The 13,123-nt window shown below is 35.8% G+C and overlaps 1 protein-coding gene across 1 annotated transcript in view; it reads left to right on the plus strand.

The window, feature by feature from the left end:
- Positions 1 to 12,794: 12,794 nt before the first annotated feature.
- Positions 12,795 to 13,123, plus strand: part of LOC139698491 (matrix metalloproteinase-17-like) — a 33,128-nt gene continuing 32,799 nt past the window's right edge. The window contains exon 1 of the mRNA XM_071597370.1: positions 12,795 to 12,922. The gene's annotated coding sequence lies outside the window, so the exon portion shown is untranslated. The remainder of the gene's footprint in view (positions 12,923 to 13,123) is intronic.

A 13,123-nucleotide genomic window follows, 5' to 3' on the forward strand; every position in this document is an offset into this window, starting at 1 on the left:
ATTTTCATGGGGTTAATGCATGTAATGCCATGTCAATTTAATTCATCAGTTCATTTTATTCATCTCTCTAAAAAACTGCTTTATGGATACTTCAGTGATAAACCATAAACACAGTAAGGTCAACGTGAAGGTCGGGTTGGTAGGAGATGCACAATGAAGAGTATGAGTGACACCTGAGAACCAACTGCTTTAGACTGTATTAGGGTAATTTACTTTGGGTAAAATTTTCCTTTTTGCTAATAGTGTTAATTCATGCCCAGCTACAGTGATGCCTTGGCCAACAGCGGAAAGAGGTTCTTTGTTGGGAAAAGTTGTGTTTTGTTGGTCATTCTCTAAAAGAAAATATAAAAAGGTACCTGGTAAAACTATATTAGATTGTGCTGTAAAGGTTGCTCCACATTGGCCAAAAGGGTTAACATTGAGAATGTCTGCACCAAATGAACACCCGAATATGCAACTGAAACTATTTTTTTGTTACTTTACATCAACTTTTCTTTGTCATCAGCTGGTTTGCCTGTACTGTATTGAATATGTTTTTGAAAAAGAGAAGGAGAGAGAGGGAATAAGAGAGGATAAGTCAATCAAAAGATCACAACCATCATCCATGGTATTTTCTTGGGTCTGGTTCAAAAGCAAGTTATTAATTAACAGTTTTCAATGATGTCTGGAACTGGTGTGTATTGGGGTTATCGCAGCTTTGCCTAAATATATTGAAAAATAATTCAATGGGTTCTTAACTAAGGTCTTTTGTGTGTAGGCACTTGGACTGCTTAGTTTTCGTGTCAGCTCAAAATGGTGTTAACTCTCTAATGGTGTTTACTCCATTACAGTTTTAGCCTCAACTTGGTGGAATTCCTTCTTGATGAGGGTAGAAAAAGAATCTTTGAACTTCCATATTGATCAATCAATGATATTGATCATCAATCAGTGGCATTCATGAAGAATATTTCAACTTTTATAGCCTGGCTCCAAGAGGGGAGGAGGGTAGGGGGAGTGAGAAAGAGGGGGTAAGTTGAGTATTGGGCAGACAGGGAGGACATGTGATATTAGGATTAAAGAACACCAATCTTGCTTCACAAAGAAAGACATCAGATCCCAATTCGCCAAACACCTCTTGAAAAAAAAGAATCATACCAGTAACTTCACACCGGACAATCTTCATACAGAAAAGAAAGGACACAGGGCGAATGCTTTGGAGAAGTTGGAAATTTTTTCAATGCCTTCAGCCAGACAGACTTGAGGTGGTCGACGAAACAGTATACCTCTCCCATTCCATCCTCCTTAAATTCATAAAAGACTAATTTTTTCCGCACCAACCCCACCAAGGCAGTAATGACCATGCCTTATATATTGCCAATTCATTGTGGACAAACACCCCCCTCATCAAATGAAAAACTCATATTTTTTATCTCTGTTCTTTCTGAGAATGGTGGAGGAATAAATTGTGTTCTTCATTTGATGTACATGAACTTCTACAAATTTGAGCCAGAAACCATTGAATACATGCCCTCCCCTAGCCCACTAATAGGTTGCAGCACCAATACTAAACTCTAATACTACTCCATCACTCCCCATAACTTCCACCGCTCTTGGATCCAATTTCCATATCCCAGGCAATATGAGTTGAAAAATTTGTCATATATGTCACCTGATGATGAGCTTCAGAACTATGGTTATGTAAATTATTAAACCTTTATGTGGAAGTAAAAAGTTTCTTACTCTACCCTCATCTCTTATGGTTGTTTATCACCCATGCTGCAAAGGAGGGTGAATTATCTTCTTCTTTCAATGGTATGATGAGTTTTAGCTGGCCCATCCATGCCCAAATCACCTGCGAGAACAAAAGAAAGATGCAAATGAGGCTAAAAAACAATAATTTCAGTTAAAAATCTCATAATTCACCTCTTCCAACTACTGCATGAACTCTTTTGGACACATGTTCACTAAAAACTTGAGCTGCTTAATTTATACATATTTTGTGGAATGATTTTGGAAAAAATGAGCCTCAGTGAGGTTCAAGAGCCTAAATGTATGAAACATGAGAAAGGTAGTTAGTAGATAATATAAGAAATTATTATTTCCAATCAGGTTATAATAACAGAAACAGGTAATATAAAATATTAATTTTTAACAATGATATTGTAAAAAAGGTTGCAGTTTGAATTGATAAACTTTTTCAAAGCCTATTAAATCATGGGATTTAAAATCAAAACTGCTATTATTTGGTGGCCGCCCCTGAAAATTATCCATCATTTCGGCAACAAGCCATCATTATGTATTAAACCCCTACAACACACCCTAGCTGTTGCTTGAAGGGTACTAATTAACTAATTTACCGTTTGCTATATATTTGTGATGTCTGTTAATCTAAAATGAAATGGACACATAGTTGACGTGAAAGCACTCGATTGAAAAACAGGCAACACAGGAGAATGAATATATGCCCATAAAAGTTATTATTAGTAATTTTAAGTTATCAAATTTGCAAATAATTTATAAATAATTGTGGATTGTTGAATAAGTTTGAATATCAGGTTTTCATTCCAGAAATTAACAATGCAGTAAAGGAAATTGTTAAGCTGACAATATTATCGTACATAATACATTGATCTGAATTTGAGAATAATGTACGGGAAGAAGTTTTCCATTAATTTTAGATAATTTAAGATTAAACATTCGTTTGTTTCTGCTGACTTTCATTTTTATATTTCTTTTAAAAGTTGGTCAAAAAAGGAAAAGATGGAATTAAAATGGGTACTCTACTTTCTTCCAATGATTCTACAGACCCAACATCAAAGTAACTACCAAAATGACCCCTGCTCCGTCCCATTTGGTGATGCTGAACGCACGCCATATTTGTTACCCTGAGTGCCAGAATTAAATGATGGCATTTGGAAATCATCGGACTTAGAAACACAGGAATTGGATTACTTTTGATTCAAACTCCCACAACATGATTCTGAACCGTAAGGAATTCAGACTTTATATTCAATGAATTTCTTATATTTTCAGGTCGAAGAAATAGAATTAATATAAATATGTTTTAAAGGACGCGTTCAATGTCTCTAAACTAAAATGGGAAATGATAACATTGTCCAAATGCATACTGCAGCGTGATCAAAACTAGTCCCATATTTCTTCTGTCTTCATTCGGCGTCTCCTCGGGTCGACGTCTTGCTGACTAGAGGACTTCCATCCTAAGGGTTAAAGGCTAAACCTATCCGCACTGCGTTTCTTTTCTGTAGTCAATTATCCATTGGTGGCTCTGTTCTTCAATCTTCAGTCAACGTCAACGTTCGTCAAACTCCTTGAAGATATAGAAAGCAGAATAGTAAATTTAAAAAAACACAGGATTTAGGCGGCTCAAACCATTGATACTTACAAACATCCCGAGATTAAAATAACAACAGAATGCTGAAACACAGCTAACTGCAAAAAAAGAGCAATAATCAATCCCTCTAAGCTACTTACAAAAATATACACCATATCATTAGAATACGCTTAACCTTGATCGTATTACATGTTAATATCTTATGGTCCATGTTTTATCTTTAGTTCCTGATTTAAATTATAACGTATGGAAATTTTGGACATTACCAACATGATTTTGAATTAAAAGTAATTCAGGTTTGATATCACGGAGTTATTAATATTTTTCACATGCGGCATTCAATAACATTCAAACACGTTAACCAAATTACTATGCATTTGCTCTCTATAAATTAAAATACACATTCTATATTATACGATTATTTTTACAATAAAACAAGCCTTATACGAAGTGTGTTGAATTAAACTTTTATAAAGCCAAATAATAAGCATCTTTGAACAAGTTAAACCCTAAACTATCTATTAAAATAATAATACAGGATACATAAACATAATCAGAAACCTCACGTACTGCTGCTTGATGAAAATGTTCCCTCTCCCCATTTCATTCAACGTCTTGTACCGTCCATTCCATTCTGCCAGAGAAAGAGCGGATTAGTATTCACAAAATATACACCAATCCACAAGATGGAGAAGAAAGAACCAATCAATGAAAGCCAAGTGCACCATAAAATTTACACTAATCGCGGAAATACGCCTAATCTTGATCGAAATGTCATTTGACCCTAAAGGTCCAAATCTAACCCTATCAACCCTCCTTCCCTACACAAAGTATTTTTTTGGGGTCGGTCAAGTTCCTTCTAATCTTTATTTGCTCAAGAGCATCCATTTTTAATTGTTTGGGGAGGATATACAGTATTATTAGGGAAAATTGCTATTGTGTTTACAATCTTTGAGCATTTTATGTAGAGAGAATTGCCACTTTTAACCCACCTCTCTCAATTTCTTGAAGTGGGGTTCATCATTACAGTCTGTTGAAAATTCTTCTCTACCTTTTTTCATAAATTATTCTTACTCACTAGTTTGTGGATGGTATCTTCTATAATGTGCACCATAATTTATTGACAAAATTTAATGAAAAAAGTGTTTACTAAATGAAGCAAATTACAAATATCCTATGTATTGATAGTCAAAATATGGGCATATCCTTTTTGCAGTGAACCCATACTACTTCCTGTAAGTAAATCAAAATTGACATGCACAATGTTCATATCAGTACAGTGATGGGCAGGTCAAAAAATTCAGAAAGTAGACCAGCATAGTGATCACCTGTGTGATGTTTTTTATATGAGATCTTTCTGGGACATCCAGCCAAACCAGGAAAAGAACTGGCCCGACTACTGCTTTGTAAGGCATAGGTGATTGAATAGTGAAAATGAGGGAGTAAGTGTCTCTCTCACTAGTAACTATATATATTAAAATTGATATCACCTGGCTCTTTTAATTTACACTTGAATGAAATTTTCAGTTTGTGAATTTTATGATACTTGGCTCAGCTTTGTTTTATGATGAAATTTGAAAAATTAAAACTTTGTAAGTTGAACTAAATTTTCATGATTTAAAATTGAGGGGCACTTGAAAAGTGTTGATTGTTCAAAATGGTAACCTTTGTTTGAAAAAAATGAAAGAACAGATAGATGTAAATTATTATTTGAATTATTTAGTTTTATTTGGACAAGTAAAACATTTCAATTTATAAAGTAGTTGAAAATTCAGTGCAAAGGAGGGGGGATTGTGATTCAAATGCGATTATATTTTTGGTTCAACTCGTCCCTAAAAATATTCTCCCACTCTCAAAGCTCTGTGGAATTGAGAGGAAAATAACTTGATCAATAGGGCATGTTGGTAGAATGCATGCACACTTTGTAAAGAGTTCTCAATGCCACTTGTTTCACCTTCAAGTGCAAATATATTTGTTTTTGTTTTATCCTATTTATTTCATCCTAGATCACCCTCTTTTCTTCAATGCATCTAAGCTTTCCAAATTAGATTGACATGCGATCTCAATGCCTTAATCAGGTGTCCTTTTTCCTTATTGCTTGTAATTTTGTTTCTAGAGTATTCTTTTCTCACCCTTGCGAGAAGTTCTTTACTTCCGCAAAGTATCGCAAACACAGGAAAATTCAAGCAATCAAATTTCCCCTCCTTTTTCTATGATGGCTCAGCATTTCTTTCAGTACAATACTACATTTAGCATATAATCTTATATGAATTATTTCAAATTAATTATCCATTCAAGAGCCCAACTGGCATGTTTTTTGTTTTATGTTGCTTCTATCAATCGGTACTTTCATTTTACTCAGTTCAGAAACTCTTCAATGCTTGTTTGTTCAGGTTATGTTCAAAAGGCACCAACTTATTAAATACTTTGAATTATCTCTTTGGCTTTATCTAGGATTGCCCTAGCTTTTCACCCTGTACATTATGATAGTCAATGAATAGGGATAACCAATGAATAGGAAAAATAATCTGTATCATGCCTTTCTTGGCTTCCTAACATTTTGACAGCATGCTTGTTTTGCCCTATCTACATTTGAATACTAGTCAAATTTTGTAATGCTGATGATTAGTGTAATTTCTTCACCTGGAACTGAATGCTCTTCTTTATGGATATCATTTCCTAATTGTCCTCTTTACAAACCTTGAGTACATTTTTTCTGTATATACAGGTATTTCATGCTTGTATAAATCGTTCCATCTCAGTGTGGATTCCTCTTCAGGAATTATTACTTTAATATTCTCTCTCAAAGATTTGTTCTCATTATGAATATCCGCCAGGTTTTGGAGAGTGAGCTTGTTCTGTGTTTCTCTTGGACTATGTTGTGTCTGTATTCATCTGTATCATTTTACATTTTACTATTTTCTACATTATTCCAAGAGATCCACTTTAAGTCCATCATAAGATCAGTGTGTGGCCCCTTTGTTCTTAATGCTGTCTTTTCCTCTGTATTTAGCAATTTCCTTATACAAATGATTAGGGGTCCCTATTTGTGTTCAATTTACTCTTTACTGTGTCATTTATTTACTAATATTAGTGTCCTGCTATACTCTGTTAGGGTGTGTGGCAGGGTTCGAATATACACCAGACTAATTTTGACTCGAATATTTTTCCCTTTACCATGTTGGGACAATGTTATTCTGATCACTATCATTTGTGGTAGAAATAGCATCTTACATCAATCTGGTCTACCTTTGCTCCCTCTAACTTTAGTGGCATGACCTTACCTAATGTATTATGATGGGGGTAATAATACATTTTCAAGATAACTGCTTATGTGATATCATTTTTTCTAAGTTATTTATTTATGCATCCTGCAAGCCACCAATAGGCTAGGGGTGAACATATATCAGAATAAATTTTACACATCCATGACATAACTGCAATTTGGAAATGTTATTATGATTCCCAAATATCCATGGAAAAAATTATTTCTTGGATGTAGCAGTTCTATACTTAATCACTGTAATTTTATTAACATGATCCCTCCTACCATCATACAATGGGGGTGATAACATATTTTCAAAATCACTGCTAAAGAGATGCCCTTCTAATTTATGCAAGAGCTTATAGCTGTAATTTAACCTTCGCTCCGTTAGTGATTCTTAGCCTGGCTGCTCTAATATTTTGGATAACCTGCCATATAAGTTTGCCATAACAACGTTTCACAAATCTAGCTCCTTCTGGCTGCAGCAGTTTAATTTGGCAATCAAACCAACTTTTGAATCCAGCTTTGACAACCAATCGACTCCATACTTTTTCATCACATTTACACAGTAGTCTTCTAATAAATCCTACTTTATTGTCTCCTTGTCCACTTATTCCTTAAACCTAGGAGAGATCGTAAGTGAAAGTTATGCCTAAGTATTTAATTGAGTCTATATATACATTCTATTTTGGTGTTTCTAATGCAGTGGGAATTCCAGGGGGAATTGCTCTTTTTCCATAATTTTTGTCTATGCACTTTTTTAAGTTTATTTCTGATTGCCAAGTGTCGCACCATGTTGTATAGCATTAAGCTCATCCAAAAAGCTGCTTCTTCCCAGGGTCATGGATTTCACGGCAAATTACTGCATCATCAGCAAATAAATGTATCTTACTTGTGACTACAGAGTCAATGTAATTAATGTAAAGTAGGAATAAAAGAAGTCCGATGACATTTTTCTAGGGAACACCTAAAGTAACTTCTACTGCATTTGAGCTAACTCCAACTATGATTATTCTTTGTACTTTACCATTCAAAAAGTCTATAATCTAATCCTGTATATTTTAATGTATGCCATATGCTTCTAACTTTGTCAGTAGTTTATTAGGAGGCACTTGGCCCATGGTTGTCTCGAAGGGTCTCCACTTTTGGAAACCATACTGATTTTTCATTAATAACTTCTGTTTATTTAGGTGTCTCACGATCGAACTAGCAACTATATATTCAATAACCTTGCACGAAATGAATGTGAGGGGATTAGTTTTGTAATTGCTTGCTTTCCCCTTGTCTCCGTTTTTAAGGATTGGCGTTACATTAGCCATTTTCCAATCTCTGGGAAACTTGTTATCTACAACCAACTTCTTAAATATACACACACTTCTATAGACTCAACGATTTCTGAAGCTAGATGCCAAAATATATATGAGCGGGTACTTCATCAGGCCCGGAGGGTTTTTAAAGCTAATTATTTTTTTGGCAAACGTTTTTTATTATTAATTTAGTACCCTGCAAACCACCACTTGAGTGTGTGGCAGGGGGTGAATACACCAGGCATAACTTGAACTGACAAATCCATTCTTTAGGATGTTAATTTTGGTCATCTTTAACCTGCATGATTATGTAAGCTAACATAGGCACATAAGCCAAATGTGTGTTATGATCTGTTTCTATTTTCTGAATCTATTGATATTCTTTTGATTACATTGATTAAATAGCATTCCATTTACGTTTTGAACTCAAAACAACATTGTATTTAAGCCAGAATACCACACTGAAACTAATTTATGTGCAATGTGAACTCATTTTCTCAAAGTACCAGGAGCATATGAATATGAAAATGCATTCCAACAAACCCTTCTCAAATGTGACATATTTTGGGGTAACAATGGCAGAACAGCTGATTTAATATTTTGATTACGTATTTTCTCTAGGCGATAACACTAGTTAGGAATTGCTGGCATTAATAAATGTTTAAAAAGATTATATATACATTTCACTTTCCAGTTCATCCAAAATCTTTATTTCCCCAAGCATTTTCATAGAATAAACACCTAAATACATGTGTCACTGTTTTCAATATTGTAAACTAAAATTTTAATTAAAAATGTAAAACATATTATGTGGCAGACCCACAGAAGTTTCACAAATTCCAAAATCTTGTAATTACATATAAATCAGCATACTTAATTTATTATTAAACATATCCCATTAAAACATATTTATTTAAACTCCAAAGTTGGGAATTGTAGATGTCAAAACAGGTTTACAACAAATTCATGGAACAAGAATCCAAAAGTGGTCTTATCATATACCCTGCAACCTTCAAATGTCCATTTTTTTTCTTCTCCTGCTCAATGATTTCCCCTGCCATATCTCAGATGAACTGAAGGACCCCAAGCATTTGAAGAAATAAAATTTCCCATTCATTCTTTTTTCATATTTTCTTATATTTATTTACCATCATGTAATTCATTTCTTGAGCAAAATAATATAATTAATGTTATAGATAGATATGCTCCTAAGTACAAAATGATAACATTTTTAGTAATGAATGAGCATAAAACAGTCCTAATGCAATCGAGATACTCAGATGATCTCAATAAAATAATTATTCAGTACATAATATTACATTACTTATAATAGGATGATTTGAGAACTGGGAATACTTCATCGTTTATCATTGGACATATCTCTGTGTAGAAGTTGTATGAATGAGTTAATGAAGGAGAGAGTGATGTCTTTCTCTATTCAATAATATTGGAATGTGCAAGGTAAGAATATTCCAAAGCCCTCTCAGACAATATTCCATCAGACAATTCAGCAATTTGATTGTCAATTGTGTCACATACCTCAATTCTTGTAATGACAATTTGGGGGAGAAATGTTATTAATTTTGATTGACTGGAAAAAAATTAGAGATTTAGTGGCTCAGTGCAAATCAATGTATTAACATGAAATTTAATGACCTTTTTATGGTCTATTTCAAGCTTTGTATAAAATGTTTCAGAAGAAAATTTTTCTTGACATGACTGTATGTCACAGCACCGTCATCCAGCAAAGTCTAGGTGGTGGGATGCATGACCTACTGTAATATGCGCAGAGTGCCAATCTTTGTGCTCACATGAGAACCAGTAATTAGATTAAGTGGTCACTTTTGAACACGTAACTACGTTTGGTGCCCTTTTATGAACCCATCACCAGATATTGTGTTCAGTAGTAAACCTATAACTAGATTACTTACTAAATTGTGACCCTTTAATTAGACTGCGATATCATTAGCAAACCTGTAATTAAATGACATGGTTACTTGTGAACCTGTAATTTGATTTTATGCTAACTTGTTGATTTGTTACCGAATATCCTGCTAACTTGTGAACCTGTAAATATACTAAGTGCTCAGTTGAGTTTGTGTAACTACATTTTGTGCTAAATGTTAACATGTAATGAGGTTACTTGTATGCATTCAATCGATATTTGGGCAAACTTTTAATGTTAAACTAAGCACTACTAGTAAATCTGTAGAAAAATCTAACTCCTAATAATTATGTAAGGTATATAGGTAAGTATGTACATATTTAAACAAAAGAAATAAAACCTACAGCTTTTTCTCCTTTTGTCCACCGAGAAATGTTCCTTCCATAGCAATTGCAGTTTCTCTACTCCCTCAGTTGATTTTTTTCATATTATTTTCTGAATAAATCGGTTAAATGCTTCTCATAGATTTTCTCCATGATTGGAAACTATTTTTATCCCATGAGACACCCGATGAAATAAATTTTCCCATTTATTTTTATTCCAATTTCCATTTAATTTGCCATGCTCGTTATTTATTTTTTGTGATTACCTAACATCCCCCACCACACGCCCCTGCGGTTGCTTGTGGCGTATTAGGTAGATGTACATCCACTTCTCCCCTTGTCACTTTTTCTATCTCACCATTCTTAAACCCAAACTACCTTCCCCTAAATCGCATTCCTTCTCCTACCTAAGATATGAACTGGCCTTCTCCAATGAAGTGCCTCACCATATCGTTATCACCAACAGGCACTTATTTTTTTGCACTAACCACCGCCTCATTTCGTAAGTTTCTCATACAAACTACAAGTGTACTAGTGTACTAACATTCTGGCCATCTACTAATTATACCTGTATTTAGACGTACCCTTGTATTTTAATTTTCAATATCCTCACACTGCCTCGTCCACCGACATGGTTTCCTTGGCACTAATAAAATAGTGTAGTTCAGTTCACCACATATTCTTCTTCCCGATTCCTAATTAACTTCCTTCCCTTTCCTTTGCTTTAATCAGCTTTAATTCTAGGTTTTTGACTGCTGCATTCGTATTTCTACATTCTTCTTTTTTCACCTCCATTCCTAATTAATTGGGGATCAGGATGGGGAGGTGGCTAATGTACTGGATACCAAAACAGAGGGTCCAAGTTCGAATTCCAGAGCCGACAGTGGTATCCTGAACACTACTTGCTTGGTCGAATGCCGATGCCAGTTTTCCTCCACCCTTCCTGCTTTCCCAGCCATCCCAAACAGCGCAAATGACCTCAGATTACAGTCACCTCCAATAAAAACTACTAGTAGTACTCCTATTGAAGTTTCAAAATAATGAATTGAGATCTGAAACTACAACGGGCTCTGGAAATTTTTCGACGCCGTTCCTAAACCTCTGCATAAATATGATGAAATCTAATTGATACTTTCCCGTATTTCAGTTTATTGTAGCACTTGTAGTAGTCATTAATTAAGATGACAGACAGCAGATGTAATAGGCACCAGAAGGATAGGTGGGTAACTCATTAGGGGAAGGATATCCAGAGAATGGAGGAAGAGTGGACAGATACCCGGACTTAGAGTTAGCCTACTCTTTTACATCTACATAGTACCCCACATGCATAAACGAGGGTGTGTGGCGAGGGTTGTTAGGTTGCTACCAGTAAAAGGGAATAAAACCGCTTCCAAAACCCATAAATTCATACAAATTTATACCCACGCAGTCGCATATATATCCATGTAAAAACCTTTATAGTTTACACAAATGCAAATATAAATACTATTAACTAACATACACATTTACTTATGAATAAACCTTATGTCTATACAAAGTGTAATCTTGCCCTGACTTGTAAATTAAATGTCTTTAATATTTCTGTAGTGACTTTGGTTTTTTGATTTTATGATTCCTGATGAGTGAGTATTTGTATCTATATGTACTGGAGTCTATCTCCCGTATATTATTTTTTTGGTCTGATCTACCTAATTAGTGTGGGACCATTGCATTATTGTGTTCATTCCATTTTCATATTTGGGGCCATAATAATTCCCTTTAGTGGTAAATATGTTTCTTCTGAACCTTTTAAAATTCTTAGTCTCGCTTTTTACCTTTGCTCCTGAAGTGGCTCCCAGCCTTATTCCTCTTAAAGGCCCATCACACTCGCCTTCTTGCTATAACAATTTTTCACGAATGCTTTGGAATTTCTCTGGACCTTATCTAATAATACTATAACCCAACTTACACATCTACACAACGAAAGGCATCTCTTAACGAAAGGCGCTAAGGGGTCCACAATTTGAATCATCTCATCAGATGGACGCTGTACTCACTTGCTTTCCAAGGGTACCCCAAGTAGGGAATGGGGATACCACTGAAAAATCCGGCCACCACTAGGATTTGAACCTGGGACCTGGGGATGTGAATTTTCTTGCATCTTCACATGCAATAATATACGCAGGTAACTCCTGCCAACCAATCCTAAGAAATACACCGTTGATGGTTATGTACTTATTGCTTATATGGCTAGGAGAACATTTTCGTCACGAAGGATTATTAAATACGCTTTTGGGGAACCCCGACCACGTCATTGGTCCTTCCTCCCACATCCAGCGGAGAGCCTTGAATGTCACGAGGAGCGTAACACAAGAGGGAGGTCCGCTAGAGCATTGCGTGGCATTACCCTCGAGTCTGGACATGTGGGCCGAGGAAACTTAATTCGCCCATTGATCCTGATAAACGAGTTGTTGAGCGTCATCTGCCGATGCTATTACATACTATATTCACGTCGCCACGCGGGAGGAGGGGGGGGGGAGGGATTATGTGGGGGGGGGCAGAGGGAGGAGGTGAGTAGGGGGGCTGGGTGGCAGAACACTTGACTCGCTCGCTCGCAGCGAAGGAGTGAGTTCTGTTACCCTCTCGGCTTACTGCGGTGTCCGCCCCCCCATTTTGGCTGGAGAGAGAAGGGAAGAAGAGGTACGGATAGAAGCAGGGTGCTCTCGGTCCCCGGTGAGGAGACAGCCGCCCAACAAGGACCCGGATTCGAAGGTGAGGTGTATGGAGATTAGGATACGGATAATCAATTATACGTGCGGAGATGTCAATGCGTTGTAGCCGTGAAAAATATGTGTAATCATCATCCACAGTCATCAACTCGAAGGGTGGCATTGACGGGCGAGAAAATCGTTCGAGCCAAAACCAAGCTCTCTACGATATGTGTGACGTCAGTGAAACTCGAGTAGAAACCAC

The sequence above is a fragment of the Hetaerina americana genome, unplaced genomic scaffold (assembly GCF_022747635.1).
Source record: "Hetaerina americana unplaced genomic scaffold, ioHetAmer1.1.p SCAF_87, whole genome shotgun sequence".
Taxonomy (NCBI): Eukaryota; Metazoa; Arthropoda; class Insecta; order Odonata; family Calopterygidae; genus Hetaerina; species Hetaerina americana.